This window comes from Saimiri boliviensis, chromosome 18 (assembly GCF_048565385.1).
Source record: "Saimiri boliviensis isolate mSaiBol1 chromosome 18, mSaiBol1.pri, whole genome shotgun sequence".
Lineage (NCBI taxonomy): Eukaryota > Metazoa > Chordata > Mammalia > Primates > Cebidae > Saimiri > Saimiri boliviensis.
In genome coordinates this window covers 6,845,429-6,861,109 of record NC_133466.1, presented here as the reverse complement: position 1 = coordinate 6,861,109, position 15,681 = coordinate 6,845,429, and the positions used below count along the sequence as shown (strand labels likewise).

Sequence of the window (15,681 nt, the reverse complement as noted above, 5' to 3'; positions counted from 1 at the left end):
TTGTTGTCAAAATTAATAAGGAGTCAAAAAGATTGGGTTCTCAGAGGGGCTTCAGCACAGCTGACTACAGCTTCTGGTGCTCACCCCTCCACAACGAAAACCCAAAATAGCAAGTAGACGGTCACACTTTGAACAGATGATCCAAGAGAACACGAGAATTCAACAGAGTGACAAGAAACACCTAAAGCCAGGAAGGAGACGAAAGCAAGGCGCCTGCTTGGCAGGGTCAGCTGGGGTCCTGGAGAGACTCCCAGTGCAGGGAAGGGGTGAGTGAGTGACCCCCAGGGGCCCACACTTCCACCACGGACTCCTGCATCCTAGTCACAGGGACACCCCTAGACACTCACAGGCCCAAAGACCCACATAGGGAGCTGCCTAGAGACCATGCAATGGCTTTGCTCCAGAGGGGAACTCATGCCAGGTCCTACCTCACCCCCGCCCTAGGCAGCTACAACAGGGTGTCACTGTAAGAACGTGGCCCTCACCAGACAGCATCCTGCCTGGACCCACAGCCCCTGCATCTCCATATCCCTGGCGCCCCACTGACATCCCCTGCCCACAGATGCTACCATGACTGATGGCTGCCCCCAGGGCTGAAGTGCAAGTCAGTAACAAAGACTCCATTGCTCCTGGCAGTGAACCTGCCACACGTTTTCATGTATCTTAAAAACAAACTCCCCTGCCCACAGCAGTCACGGGTGCCAATGCACAAGCTAAGTGTGCACTCCTCAGCCACCTGCGTGTGGCTGCTGCCACTGAAAGCAACCCAGCACTCCCCAGCAGCAGGGCTGCAGCACATCTTGGCCCTGGGGATCACCACCCCTGCCCACCACAACCAGTGCCTGCAAGCACCAGTGGGGGCCTGAGGACGGGTCCACCCAGCCAGGCTCTGCACCTGCTGTGTCCAAGCATGCCATCCAGAGGACCGAGGACTGTCTAGCCTAGTCCCTACCACTGATACCTGAACAGTTCTCCCAGGGGCTTCAAGTTAGGCCCATCAACCCGCCATCCCTGCCACAGTGGGCACCTGCCTGTACATGCCACCTGCAGGCCTGGCAGCTGGCCTGCCTAGCATGTTGTAGCCACCACCAAACCTCTGGTTCCCAGCACAAACTGCTTTGGAGCCAGAGATTCATCCTGCCACAGTCACTGCCATCACTCACATCATGCTTGTTGCCTAGGGACCAAAGAAGCCACCTACCTGCCTGGCCCACCACTACTGGCATCTGAGCAAACTGTCTGGAGTCCCGAAAATCAGCCCCTTTTTACCTGCTAACACTGGCACCAGCCTACACATTCCCGAAGCTCGAGGACAGGCACATTTGGCACACTGCTGCTACCACCGGGACCTGAGGACAGGCCAACCTGGCATCTTTGCCTTCAGGAAAACTTGACCACAGCCTCCACTAATAACCACACCCTAAGCCACTGAGGAAATCAAACACCACTGACACTGTTTAAGGTCAAAGAAATCATGCAGAGACTACGCTACCATACCACAATCAAAACCAAAGTGCCCTACTCAACACTACAGATACATCTTCAGGAAAAATTCTCCCCCTCCACCACCACTCTGTGAAAGCAAATTCAAGAAATTGGAAGAAGTGACTGTTACACCAGATGTGCATATATCAATGTGAGGAGACAAGAAATGTGAAAAAGCAAGAAATATAACACCAAAGGAACACAATAATTCTCCAGCAACAGATCCAAATCAAAAACAACTTATGAAATCTCAGGGAAAGCAATTCAAAATAATGATATTTAAGAGGTAGAGTGAGATACAAGAGAATAGAGAAAAATAGTACAAGGAAATCAGAAACATAATTCAGGATATGACTGAGAAATTATCAAAGAAATGGATATCATTTTAAAAAGCCAAATAAAAATTCTAGTACTGAGGAATGCATTAAACTAGATAAAGCAGAAAAAGGATTTCAGAACTTGAAGAGAGGTCTTTTGAAATAAACGAGTCAGATAAAAATAAGAAAAAAAGAAATAAGCCTACATGACATATGGGACACTATAAAGTGACAACATATTCTGATGTTTGGTGTCCCAGAAGGTAAAGAGAAAACTAAAAGGATAGAAAACTTATTTAACAAAATAAGAGCTGAAAAACTTCCCAAGTTTAGTAAGAGATTTATACTTCTGGATACAAGAGGCTCAGTGATCCCCCAAACAAATACAATGTGAGAAGGTCTCATCTATGTCACATTATAGTCAAACTGTCAAAGGCAAAGACAAAGAAAATTCTAAAAACAAGAGGAAAGCGTCTAGTCACTTATGAGGGAAGCCCAGTCAGACTAACAGTGGGTTTCTCAGCAGAAACTTTATAGGCCGGGAGAGAATGGCGTAATATATTCACAGAGCTGAAAGAAAAGAAAACTGCTGACCAAGGATATGATACTGTACCCAGCAAAAGTTTTCTTTATAAATGAATGAGAAACAAAGTCTTCCCCAGACAAGCAAAAGCTGAAGGAATTCATCACCACTAGACCATTCCTACAAGAAATGCTTAAGGTAGTCCTACATCTGAAAGCAAAAGCACAATAATAATTATTAAATTATAATTTAATTAATCATATTATAATTAATACATTAATATAATGATATATAATAAATATATTTTAATATATTTTATATTATATTTTATATAGCTACCTTAATTAAAATACACAAAAATTTAAAAACCCATTGGAAAAGCAAACACACATATAAGGAAGAGCAAAGACTTCAATGTTACCACTACAGAAAATTACCAAACTGCAATCATAAATAAGAAAGAAAGGAATAATGAATACACAAAACAACCAGATTTCAATAAAACAACAGGAAAATGTATTAAACACTCCACTTAAAAGATACAGACTGGCGGAATGAATAGTTCAAATGATCTAACTATATGCTGCTTACAAGAAACTCATTTTACCTCTAAAGACACATATAGACTGAAAGTAAAGGTAGGAAAAAGTATATATTATATCTTGATGTAGCATCGAGTTCAAGGGGCTCCTGGGACCCCTAGATATCTATTCAAGCAACACTGTATCTGAAATTCACACACCTGAGAGGTCCTTAGGGGCATCAGTCTCATCGGATACAGTGACAGAAGCTGGAGAAGGACTGGGAGTGCATGACTGTGGATGGGAAGAGACCTGAATCATCTTCAGTACTCTTACATGTTCCATTTTAAGAAAATGGAACCAATATGTTTCCAGCAAATTGAGCACACATGGACATTTCTCAATGAACTCCAGTCAGCCCATCTGTCAAAACTGGAAGATGCTGGTGAAACCTAAGACTTCTCTGAAGTTGCAGCCAAAAAGATGCGATGCACCTCCAAGAACTGCACAAGGGATGCTGCTGGCACCGCTTCAGTGTGTGGCCGATGAAGAAGTGGAGTGGAGGAGCAGTTTCTCTCTTGCCCTTCTCTGCAAAGATTGCTTCACCCATCATCGTTCTCAAAAATGGTAGCCGAGCTTTTAAAACACACACAGTCGGCCAGGCAACACACACTCAGCCAGGAACAGTGGCTCACACCTGTAATCCCAGCACTTTGGGAGGCTGAGGCAGGCGGATCATGAGGTCAGGAGTTCGAGACCAGCCTGGCCAACATGGTAAAACCCAGCACTACTAAAGATACAAAAAATTAGCTGGACGTGGTGGCACTTGCCTGTAATCCCAGCTACTTGGGAGGCTGAGGTAGGAGAATCGCTTGAACCCGGGAGGTAGAGGTTGCAGTGAGCCAAGATCATGCCATTGCACTCCAGCCTGGGCAACAGGGAAAGACTCTGTCTCAAACACACACGCACATACACATTCCAGATCTGTGCCCTGGGGGAGCTTGTTCAACTCACGTCCTACATGTACACAGAACTCTAAATGGAGACTCCTAACTCTATAAGGTCATTCCTTTTGAAGAATCCACCCAAATCTGTTAACAGCCAATCATAGAATAAACACCAAAGGATCGAGCGCGTGTGTGTTTACAAATGTGCGTGTGTGTTTGCACGTGTGCGTGCAAGCACATCAGTGGATCTAAGTGTGTATGGGGGTGAGGGACCTTCTGCCAGAACTTCCCTCCTCCCATTTGTCCCGCCCCTGCTACTGCCTACTCTGTAGCATAAGGGCCTGCAGACCCACAGGAGCCCAGGCAGAAAACGTCACTCCCAAGGGTCCAGATAAGTTACTCACCACATACCAAAGAAAACGATATATATGATATACATAATATATAATCATATTTGCAAGTAATCTATATTTGATATATATACCAATTTTATATGGTGATTATAGAGAGAGATGATATGTTGTATATATTCTGTTTCGCTGTGCTTACACTATTTTCATTGCAGAAAAGGGACTAACAGAGGCTGGAGCAGGATGGACAGGTCACTTGCTTTTTACACTGCTTAATTTTATGTGGCTTTGAATTTTGTACTTGAAAAAATTAATGTGTGTGTGTGTGTGTGTGTGTGTGTGTGTGTGTGTGTCCTGCAGGTAAACTGTTGTCTTCTAATAAATTTCTGCATGACTTCCTAATCTCCAGCAGGGACCAAGACGTTTTCAGGAGCACACCGTGCCTCCCCTCCCCACCCATCCCACACACACGTGTACTCACACACACGCATGCCACACACGGATGTGCACACACACACAGGCCATACACCACACACACACACACCACTCACATATGCACACACGCATTTGTCAGGAAAGAGCCTTTCACCACCCCCTTAGACGCCTCCCGCAGCCTTTCTGAGAGCAGGTGCAGGGCCGGGCTCAGGGGCCAACCAGGCCGGCCTCGGGAAGGGCTCGAGTCCTCGAAGCCGCAGGATGCGGCGCCACCTAGAGGCTGCTCCGTTGCATGACTCCTCGACGCCGAGTGAAAGGCACGCCCAGCATCCCAGGAGCCTGCCAAGTCCAAGGAATGCACTCACATTTCTTATGAGAACTTGGGAGACTGGGGCTCCCCGTCCGAGCTGCCAGCCAGGTCCCCAAGGCCCGGAAGTGCTCAGCATCCCCTTGCCATTCTGCTATTCTACTCAGCGTGCAAAGTCACTTCTGGAAACGGTCTGGCAACAGCTATGTCAGCTGAGCATACGCAGCCCCTCGGCACCGCAGTCCCACTCCCAGCATATATGCGCACAGAAAAACCCCTGCCCACCCCAGCTCATTGGAATAAGGCCCCTGAAAATCCCAGCCCCTCAGCTGGGCCACTCTCTCTTGCCGGGAAGGGGCTGGAGGAAGCTGGGAGCCCACGTTGCCCCCAGGCCTAGCAGCGTGGTTCTCAGCCAGGGATGATTTTGCCCCCTGGGGGACATCTGGCAATGTGTGGTGACATTTTTGATTGGCATACCTGGGGAAGGGGACATCCTAGCAGCTGGAGGGTAGAGGCCAGGGGCGCCGCGCAGCATCCCACGTGAAGGGGCACCCGGCTCCAAACAGCCATGGCCATGATACTGAGGCCTCGTGTCTTAAGTGCTCAGCGGCGAAACAGTGGGTGTAAACTAGGACCACTTTTAAATCATTGGACATTTCAGCTAAAGACGTAGAATTAAAAGTTCTATTCCAGGAGAACTTTGTTCTAAGGTAGCTGCATTCATCTTGTATTTTAAAAGAACAAAGCTGCCTAATGAAAATGACGGCGAGTGAGACCATCACTTCACGGGCATCTTTTTCCCAGCCCGGGAAGCTGCTCCGCCCTCCAGCAAACGCCACTTTCTACCCCACCGCTGTTCCCCCGTGGACCTGCGCGCACACTCACACTCAAAGTTTTTGTGCTGAATCACTCAAAGGGATGAAAATACATTTCTGCTCATTCTTTTCTTTCCTAAAGGTAATGTCTTACTTATCCTTCTTTGTCTCTAAATAGGTAATTTCATTATTTTAACTACTACATTGATGACTAAAGGCATAGTCAAAATGTCCTAGCCATCTGATCTGCAATAATCGACATTAGCTGTGAAAACTGTTTATGGAACTACTCCCTACCAACACAGATGTGTCCCACGTTTCCTTCATAGCACCTAGAGTCTACCAGACAGCACACAAGCATGGTCCCTCCAAATTAGTGATTACATACATACTTCTTTTTTTTTTTTTTTTTTTGCCAAATGCTTTCTAGATTTTGGTCCTACTTGTTGTTTAAGAAATGCCGAAAGCTCTTTACTGTTTTATGTGTTCATTCAAGTTGTTCAAATGCAATCCAAGTAAATTTTTAATTTGTCTCACTGTTCTCCTCTTAAAGAATTAAGTATTATCATTTGGAAAACAGAGTTTGATGAAAGAAACCAAAATCCAACAACTCAAAATATCTCAGCAGAAACCAACGTAAGGAATTAGTATAATCCTCAATGGTTGTCCCCAGAGTAGTTTACGGAATCAACGCCAAAGTAAATGTAATCAATAATTTGCTTTAAATTCAAAAAGATGTGTACATCATAAGCTAAAATTCGAAACACTACCAGAAGGTATACAATAAAAACGTCTCCCTGTCATCTGATTCCCCAATCTCCCTGCTGTCAACAGTTTTTGTGTGTGTTCTTTCAGAAATTCTTTACACATACAATATATATTTTGATAAATTATAGTTGTGCTATATACACATTGTTTTTGCCAGTTGCTTTTTCTTTTTTTGCTGCGGTAAAATGCACATCAAATAAAATGTACCCTCTGAACTATTTTTAAGTGTGCAGTTCAGCAGTATTTGGCCCATTCACATCTTCCTACAGCCATCACCAGTATCCATCTCTAGAACTTTCTTCATCTTGCAAAATTGCAACTCTGTATGCATCAAACAACAACTTCCCCTATCTCTCTCTCCAGCCCCTGGCAACCATGATTCTTCTAGTCTCTATGAATTTGACTACTCCAGATACCTCATATAAGTGGAATCATAGCGTTTGTCTTTTGGGGACTGGCTTATTTCATTCAGCCTAACGTCCTCAAGGTTCATTCATGTTGTAGCGTGTGTCTGAATCTTCCTTTTTGAGGTTGGATATTATTCCATTGTGTATGTGTAGCACACTTCACTTATCCATTCACTGATGGACACCTGGGTGGCTTCCACCTTTTGGATGTTGTAAATCATGCTGTAAATTGGTATAGAAATATCTTTTTAAGAGGCTGCTTCCAATTCCTTTGGAGCAATATCTAGAAGGGAAATTGCTTGATTATATGGTAATTCTATGTTTAATTTTTCGAGAAACTGTCATACTGTTTTGCACAGCGGCTCCAACAAGTTACATTCCCATCAGCCATGCACAAGAGTTCTCATTTTTCCACATCCTCACCAACACTTGTAATTTTGGGTTTCTGTTTTTTGTTTTTTGTTTTTACAGTAGGCATCCTAATGGGTGTGAGGCGGTATCTCATTAGAATTTTGATTTGCATTTCCTTAAGGATTACTGATGTTGAGCATCTTTTCATTGCTTACTGGCCATTTGCACATCTTCTTTAGAGAAATGTCTATGCAAGTCCTTTGCCCCTTTTTTAATTGGGTTGTTTGTCTTTTTGTTGTTGATTTTTAGTCCTCTACGTATTTTGGATATTAATCCCTTATCAAATACATGATTTGCAAACATGTCCTCCCATTTTACGGGCTGCCTTTTTACTCCATTGAAAGTCTTTCTGACGCGCGCGCGTTTCTCGTCTTCACGGAGCCCAATTTGCCTATTTCCTCCTTTTGTGCCGTATCCAAGAAATTCTCACCAAATCCAACATCATGAAGCTTTCGCCCTGCTTTCTTCTAACCTTTATAGTTTTAGCTTTTACATTTAGGTCTTTGATCCAATTTGAGTTAATTTTGTATATGGTGTTAGAAAAGGTCCAAATCCATTTTGTGTGTGGAGATCCAGTTTTCCCAGCACTGTTTATTGAAAAGCCATTCTTCCCCTGTTGTCTTGTTGATCTGTTCATGCGGGTGCAGCTAGAATTGTCTCATTTCTTTCATGGCACAGTCATAGTCCATCATATAGAGGCACGTCTGCCTCCCAGCCAGGATCTGTGCACAGCTGTTCTTTGTGACAGACCCGGAAATGGAAAAGCTAGGCCTGACCCCAGCTGGTTCTTTCTGCTGTCCCATCTCTTCCCTGAGACAACCAAGCCCTACCCGAGTGAAGGGTTAGGGGGCAAAAAGGAAGCACCGATTGGCATTTCCAAATAACACCCACCCCGCCTGCCCACAAGGCTGGAGGGCAACCAGAAGATTCAGACCCAAGACGCAAATGGACCATCAACCAATCATAGTGCAGGAAAGGCATTCCTAAAAAGGAAGCTGTCAATTGCTCCTTAACACTGCAAGGCTAGGTAAGCACTGATTTAGATAAGTGTGATTAAAGTAGCTTTCAGGAGACACTATATGCTTATGACTTTATTATAATATAGACTCGTATTAACGAAGACACAACCAAAAGAATACTGATTTAAACAAGAAAACCTTTTATTTTCTCTTACAGAGCTGCACAGTTTCCGTTTCCATCGATCTCCTTGTCCTACCACCTGGGCTGCAGGGCTGCAGGTCAGAGGAGGAAAAGGGAAGGGGCCTGTTCCCCTGGGGTCCACGACCCAAAGGGTGCCTGAACGCTTCCCTCCCCAGCCGCAAGGGGAGATGCGAAAGGCAGCGCTTATGTTGCCGAAAACTACTGCTGTTAACCACAGAGAAGGAACAGAGATTAAAGGACAAGGAGCAATATTTGTCACCCTTTTATAATAAAACAGCTCCTTTTTAAACAGTTGTATCCATTCTTCAGTGCCCAGGGCCAGCATCTGCAACGCAGTTAGTTCTCTGTATTAACAGTGGTTCCTCCCCCTCCACACTTGATCCGTACCATTCATGTGATCATCACACGTGCACTCACGTATGTATATGTCTCTCACACACACATACAAACTCACTAAAAAAAGTATACATTCACTAACAAACTCACTAACATGCACTAACATGTACACACTAGCACACACATTCACATGTACATGCTCACACATGCACACATTCATAGACTCACACGTGCACACACACATGCACACCTGCTAACACACATGTATACACGTGTACACACATGCACACTCACTAACCGGGAGGTCTTGGTTCCCGGAGGAGCAGCTGCCTCTGCAGCTATGAGAGGATCAGGCGACCCGATCGAGGGTGTGAGTGGAACCAGGTCCTTGATTACCTTGCTGAGCCCCTGCAGCATCCCGGGACCGCCCACTCCAGGCTTGCGGACAAATACGACTATTCAGTTATTCAGAGCTAGAGAAGAAATGAGCTGTCAAGCCATGGAAAGGCGTGTAGGAACCTTAAATGCGTACTGCTAAGTGAAAGAAGCCAGGCTGAAAAGGCTACACACGCTGTTGAAGTCCAACCATGTGACTTTCAAGAAAAGGCAAAACTACGGAGACAGTGGCAGGTCAGGGGGCGCCAGGGGTTAAGGGGAGGAAGGGATAAATAGGCGGAGCACTGAGGATTTTTAGGGCACTGAAACTGTTCCACATGACGCTACGCTGGTGGATCCGTGTCGTTACATGTTTGTGCAAGCACGTAGAACATACAACCCCAAGAGACAGCCCTGTGGAAACTCTGGGCTCTGCGCCACGGTGATGCGACAAGGCAGGTTCATCCGTTGTGACAAATGTGCCCTCTGGTGGGGGACGCTGATAACGGCATGGGCTGTGCACGCGTCAGGGCTGAGGGTGTACAGGAAACCTCTGCACCTTCCACTTGGTTTTGCTGTGAACCTACAACTTCTCTAAAGAGTAAATCTATGAATTTTTTTAAATGTACATGCATATATATATATATATATATATATGACTATTCGTGCTATTTGCTTCTGCCTCTGCACCAAGGAGATACTGCAACCACGTGCACTTCCAACAGACACCATCTGCCTTCCTGCCACTTCTCTTCCGCCCCGTTGTGAACTCATAGAACACATCCCAATTCCTTCCCAAGATGAAAATCTAGAAAACAAACCACCTGAGTCCACAAGCATGCCTGGTGCACCCACACTGCCTTCGCGGCCCTGGCACAGACTTGCGTTTCATGGACCAGGGAGTCAGCTGGCTCCAGGCCGGACGGCCCCCACTCAGGTCCAGTGTGTGCACATGAGTCCGAGGGACCCTGGGCTCACTTCTCAGCTGAAAGCTGAACTCTGCAGCATAGATCAGTCACCTGCTGCTGGCATCTGCCAGGCCTGGCTCACTGAGTCAAGACAGGGTTAGTTATGTGATGGGCAGCGTTGGAGGGCAGGTAGAGGCTGCTCACATCCCTCTGTGGGGTCTTAGGGCTTCATGCTGAACCTGGCACCACACAGGAATTCCCTCAGTGTTTATTTTTTTTTTTTTAGTAGGGATCTCACTGTGGGGCCCAGGCTGGTCTCAAACTCCTGACCTCAAGAAATCCTCCCACCTCAGCCTCCCAAAGTGCTAAGATTACAAATGTGAGCCACTGTGCCCAACCTCCCTCCGTGTTTCTTAAAAAGAAAGCCCAAGAAACAATATGAAGCTTCTGCAGAACCACGACCATGCTTGCCATTGTGCCTTGATTTCAAATGGTCTTTGTTTTTTTCTTTTTTGATTCAGAGTCTCTCTCTGTCACCCAGACTTGAGTGCAGTGGCACAATCTCAGCTCACTGCAATCTCTGCCCCCGGGTTCAAGTGATTCTCCTGCCTCAGCCTCCCAAGTAGCTGGGATTACAGGCACCTACCACCATGCCTGGCTAACTTTTGTATTTTTAGTAGAAACGAGGTTTTATCATGTTGGCCAGGCTGGTCTCGAACTCCTGATCTCAAGTGATCCGCCCACCTTGACCTCCCAAAGTGCTGGGATTACAGGCATGAGCCACAGCACCCAGCATCTGATGGTCTTTTCTTGGTAACAGCATTCAGTCTCCCAGAATCCAGCTCCCAGCTGTCCACGGAAACCCTCATGGCCTCGGCCAGGCAGATCAGACTGAAAGCACCAGACAGAACCCTGAGGCCAGCAACTCCCACACTCCTGAGTCAGCAAAGACTGCAGAGAAAACCTGCCTGGAGATGGCCCTCTGCCCCTGGGCTCTTAGCTCTTAGCTGTGCAGCCTGGAAGGAAATGCAGGAGGTGTGAGACAGTTGATGATTGCAGAGAAGAGAGCTGGGAGGTCAGCCCCTCCAAAGGTGCCTGCCCAGAGCGCGTGGGGCCACATATGGAAACCATTTCTTGGGAGGAGGAGCGAGAATCTGGAAATGAGGCCACACTAGGGGCTACGGCCATGAACACAAGAAGGAAAGCCTTGTTGAAGGGAGGCCCGTGACAGACACGGCTCAGGGGAAGGAGGAGAATACTCCTTCCAACAGCTTCTAGTAAGAAACCTTCAAAAATGGAGAAACTAGGCCGGGCACAGTGGCTCACGCCTGTAATCCCAACACTTTGGGAGGCCGAGGTGGGTGGTTCACGGAGTCAGGAGATGAAGACCAGCTTAGCCAAAATGGTGAAACCCTGTCTCCACTAAAGTACAAAAAATTAGCTGGGCGTGGTGGCGCGCACCTGTAGTCCCAGCTACTCAGGAAGCTGAGGCGGGGAGTCGCTGGAACCCAGGAGGACGGAGGTTGCACTGAGCCGAGATTGTGCCACTGCCCTTCAGCCGGGTGACACAGCAAGACTCAGTCTCAAAAAAAAAAAAAAAAAAAAGGAGAAATCCTCGGGATTGTGGTTTTAATAAACAAAGCAGCACAGCAGGAGGCTGGCTCAGAGCAATGCGAGGAGGATGAGGCAGCGCCCAGAACAGTGAGGCCTCAATGTGGACCACACCAGTGTGGACGTGAACAACCGGCAGTGTGATCTGAGGGCACCCAGTGGTCCCTTTAAGTAGTGACAATTTCCACTCAGAAGAAACAGAAGTGACAATTTTGAGATCCTGATTAGATAGGTTCCCCACAGATCCATTTCTCCTTGGAGAACAAAACCTCCTGAATCTTAAGAATATTCAGATCTCCAGGGCGGAATGCCCCAGCACTGCTGATAAAGAACAGCAGCTTCCAGGAAAAGAAGCAGTGTTTGATTTTTGCTAATAATCAGCCAGTCCCATTAAAACTGGGAGGGAAAAAAAAAATCCTTAAAAATATTTACTTAACAAAAATCAATAAACACATTAAAAAGCTGATGCATACAGATTTCTTTGATATGTTTTTAATTGCTTAAGGGTTTTTGTGCAAAAAGGAGCAAAGAGTATTATTTATGCCTTTAAATATTTAGAAGAGAGTAGTTTATAAACTCCAACTTCCCCAGCAGCCGCAAAGGATCTGTGTTGAGCAATACTGCCCCCTTGTGTCCGATATTCACTTGACGCTTCCCTCAGTGCAACTGCTTGATTGGACATTCTGCAGCAGTAAACGACTTCTGTATTTTGCAACGCTTGAACATTTGCATCCCCGTAGGAAACATGGAATATCCAATACCAATGCTAAGTAAGGGGAAATCTGATTTAAGAAAATTGTCCTCAGGGATTCATGTTGGAGTTCACGTAGGACTTGGGAAAATGTGGGCCACCGATGTGGTGAAGAAAGCCTCACTTCCATCCCAGCTTTTTCACTGCTCCCCAGGAATAAGTGAACTGCAAATGTGCAAGGGAGTTAAAGTTCCTCCCAGCCCATATAACTGACCTGTTCATTTTTGCAGTAACAAAGTCTGCTGTTCAAAACATTTACAGTGACGTTTTTTTGTTGTTGTTTTTAAAGAGATGGGGTTTCTCCATGTGGCCAGGCTGGTCTCAAACTCACCATCTCAGGTGATCTGCCCACCTTGGCCTCCCAAAGTGCTGGGATTACAGGTGTGAGCCACTGTGCCCAGCCTCAAAATACTTTTTTTTTTTTTTTTTTTTTTTTGAGACGGGGTCTCATTTTATTGCCCAGGCTGGAGTGCAGTGGCACAATCTCAGCTCACTGCAACCTCTGCCTCCCTGGCTCAAGCGATTCTCCTGCCTCAGCCTCCCAAGCAGCCAGGATCACAGGCATGGGCCACCATGCTCAGCTAATTTTTTGTATTTTTAGTAGAGACAGGGTTTCTCCATGTTGGTCAGGCTGGTCTCAAACCCCCAACCTCAGATGATCCACCCACCTTGGTCTCCCAAAGTGCTGGGATTACAGGCGTGAGCCACTGTGCCCATCCAAGTCATATTATTTATTATCTGTGCTCTTTTCTGCAAGCGGGACTTGGGAAGGGTGGGACACTGGAGATTCCTGCCTCAAGCCACATTCTTCTCTGCAAGATGGCTAAAAGATTTTGTGCTTTGTGAAAGAGCAGAATCTGTTTTGTACCTAAGGCCTCCGGTCTCTAAATCCTAAACTCTCTCCGCTGGGGTCCCCGGAAGTACTGCTCTTCTGGCTATGCCTAATTAAGATGATCTATCTCACAAAAGCACCAGAAAATAGACTTTTCTAGTAAAGTTAGAATTAAACTCTCTATTTTTTAAGTCTTTTTAAAAAGATGTACCGTAAAACTTCTAGCAAAGAATGTATAAACTGACTGAAATGCAGAATGACTTCACATGTAATCTGCAAATCAGGCCACTGCATGACCTACTTCTATTCCCACTTTATAAGTAGGAAACCTGAGGTCAAAAAAAAACAAAACAGGGTTTGAGCGCTACTTGCAAGTCACTGGCATCAAAGCCTCCCACGCGTACCCACGGTCAGATGTCACCACAGCCTGTGGCCACCAGCTGCAGAACCCCGTATCATTTGTGAGCCCAAATCACACAGCAGGTGGCCCCAGGTAGAGGGGTACAGTCCTTCATCTAGAGGACCTGCAATACCACGGGGCTGGATGAGCTGGTTTACGGTTTTCTGCTTGCAACGTGGCTGTATACTATTACGCTATAGGTGACTTTGTCTCCTTCTACCTGCCTGGATATACAAAAAAATGCTCATGCTTCACATCCAGAACCCTCAGGAAAGCAGCATGGACACCTCAGAGCTTCCAGGTTGATCTCAGTTCACTGCAACCTCTGCCCTCTGGGTTCAAGCGATTCTCCTGCCTCAGCCTCCTGAGTAGCTGGGATTATAGACGCTCGCCCCTATGCCTGGCTAATTTTTTATATCTTTAGTAGAGACGGGGTTTCACCATGTTGGCCAGGCTGGTCTTGAACTCCTAACCTCATGATTCTCCCACCTCGGCCTCCTAAAGTGCTGGGATTATAGGTGTGAGCCACTGCACCAGGCTAGCTAATTCTTTGCAGAAGTGTGACATGTTGGCTGGCAGATGACCACACCCTTGCTGGCTCTTTCCATGATCATCCCTCTGTATCTCTTCCTCTTCTTACAAGGACCCCAGTCATGCCGGGTGAGGGCCCACCCCAACAGGCTCATTTGAACTTAAGCACCTTTTATAGATGTATCTGCAAATATTGTTACAGTTTCAGCTACTAGGAGTCAAAACTTCAACACAGGAATTTTTTGTGGGGAGAGGAGCACAACTCAGCCCATAACAAGTTTTTAGATAGCACATGTTTTTTGATAGTAGGGAAGAGGAGATCAGTTTGCTGCGGACCTAGGAATAGAAGAGGTCACGCTGGCTTCTGATCCTAACCTCCTGGAGGTAACTTAAGAAGAGATCTGTAAAAGCACCAAGCCTTGCTTGTGGTCTGTCAGCCCAGGCCCCCTGAAGGCAATTTGCTTCCTCCTCCCTGTGCCCAGGGACAGAGCAGTAAGTCATGCAGAAGCGGCAAGGTTCTTCCTCGGCAGCAGGGAAAGCACACCAAGGGCCTAAAGAAACAGGAGTGGCCCTGAGCAGTGCTTCCCTCTGGTTAGATTTCTTTATAAAATGCTTGCATTTTAGTGGCCAGCACCAAAAGCTTAAGAAATGGAACTTCCAGATGCACCAGAGAAAGCCCAGGAATGTGGCTGTAGGGTTCAGATAAGCACGCGAGGTAGCACTGAGAGAGCTGTTCTTCGTGAATGCAGGGTCATCAAGATGCTGAGAACCAGGTGCTGTCAGTAGACACCACACGTAGTGCCCAAAGGGTCTCCTCAAGCACCAAGAACAGCAGCCCAGAAGAAATGCACTGGAGAAGATTCCCCCAATCAGGAGAAAGCAGTCAGATGCACTGTTTCCATCATTTGGGGAAGAGGTGTTTTATTCAGTTTGCTGGACGGAGAGGACAATAAGCAATCAGATAGAGCTGGGGACTCTAAAATCCTAGGTAGAGCCTAAAATTTCCACTGTGGGATGTGGCAGGAAACAATAACAACAACAACAAAAAAAACTATTTAGAATTACCAGTGGGGTAGAAACTGTCAAGCCCATCAGCTCCCACTGTCTTTTCCTCCTGGGCATAGAACAAGCCTGTGCTTCCCATCCTCCTTTGCACTGGGGGAGCACGTGTCTATGTTTGGCCAATGGAATGAGGGAGGAAGTGAGGTACACTGTTGCCCAGCCTGGGCCACTGGCAGGTTGTTTGCAAAAGGGCTTCCATAATTCCTCTTCCTGTTTCCTCCCACACACTTTCTGGTTTAACCGTGTGATTTGTTTTAGCCAATGGGACAATAATAACTGTGTTAGAAGCATAAGTTGAAAATTTTTTCCAGTTTTTTCCTTTGGGCTTGCCCTCTCTTGTGGCTGGAATTCCTCTCCTCCATGTGGGCAAGTGGAGGCTGGCATTCTGGAGGAGGCAGCACAGGGACAGAGGCCCAGCCATCCCTGCT

At 46.4% G+C, this 15,681-nt stretch overlaps 1 protein-coding gene across 3 annotated transcripts in view; it reads right to left on the bottom strand.

The window, feature by feature from the left end:
• Positions 1–15,681, bottom strand: part of PSMG1 (proteasome assembly chaperone 1) — a 107,660-nt gene that overhangs the window by 62,903 nt on the left and 29,076 nt on the right. The gene's annotated exons all lie outside the window — the stretch shown is intronic.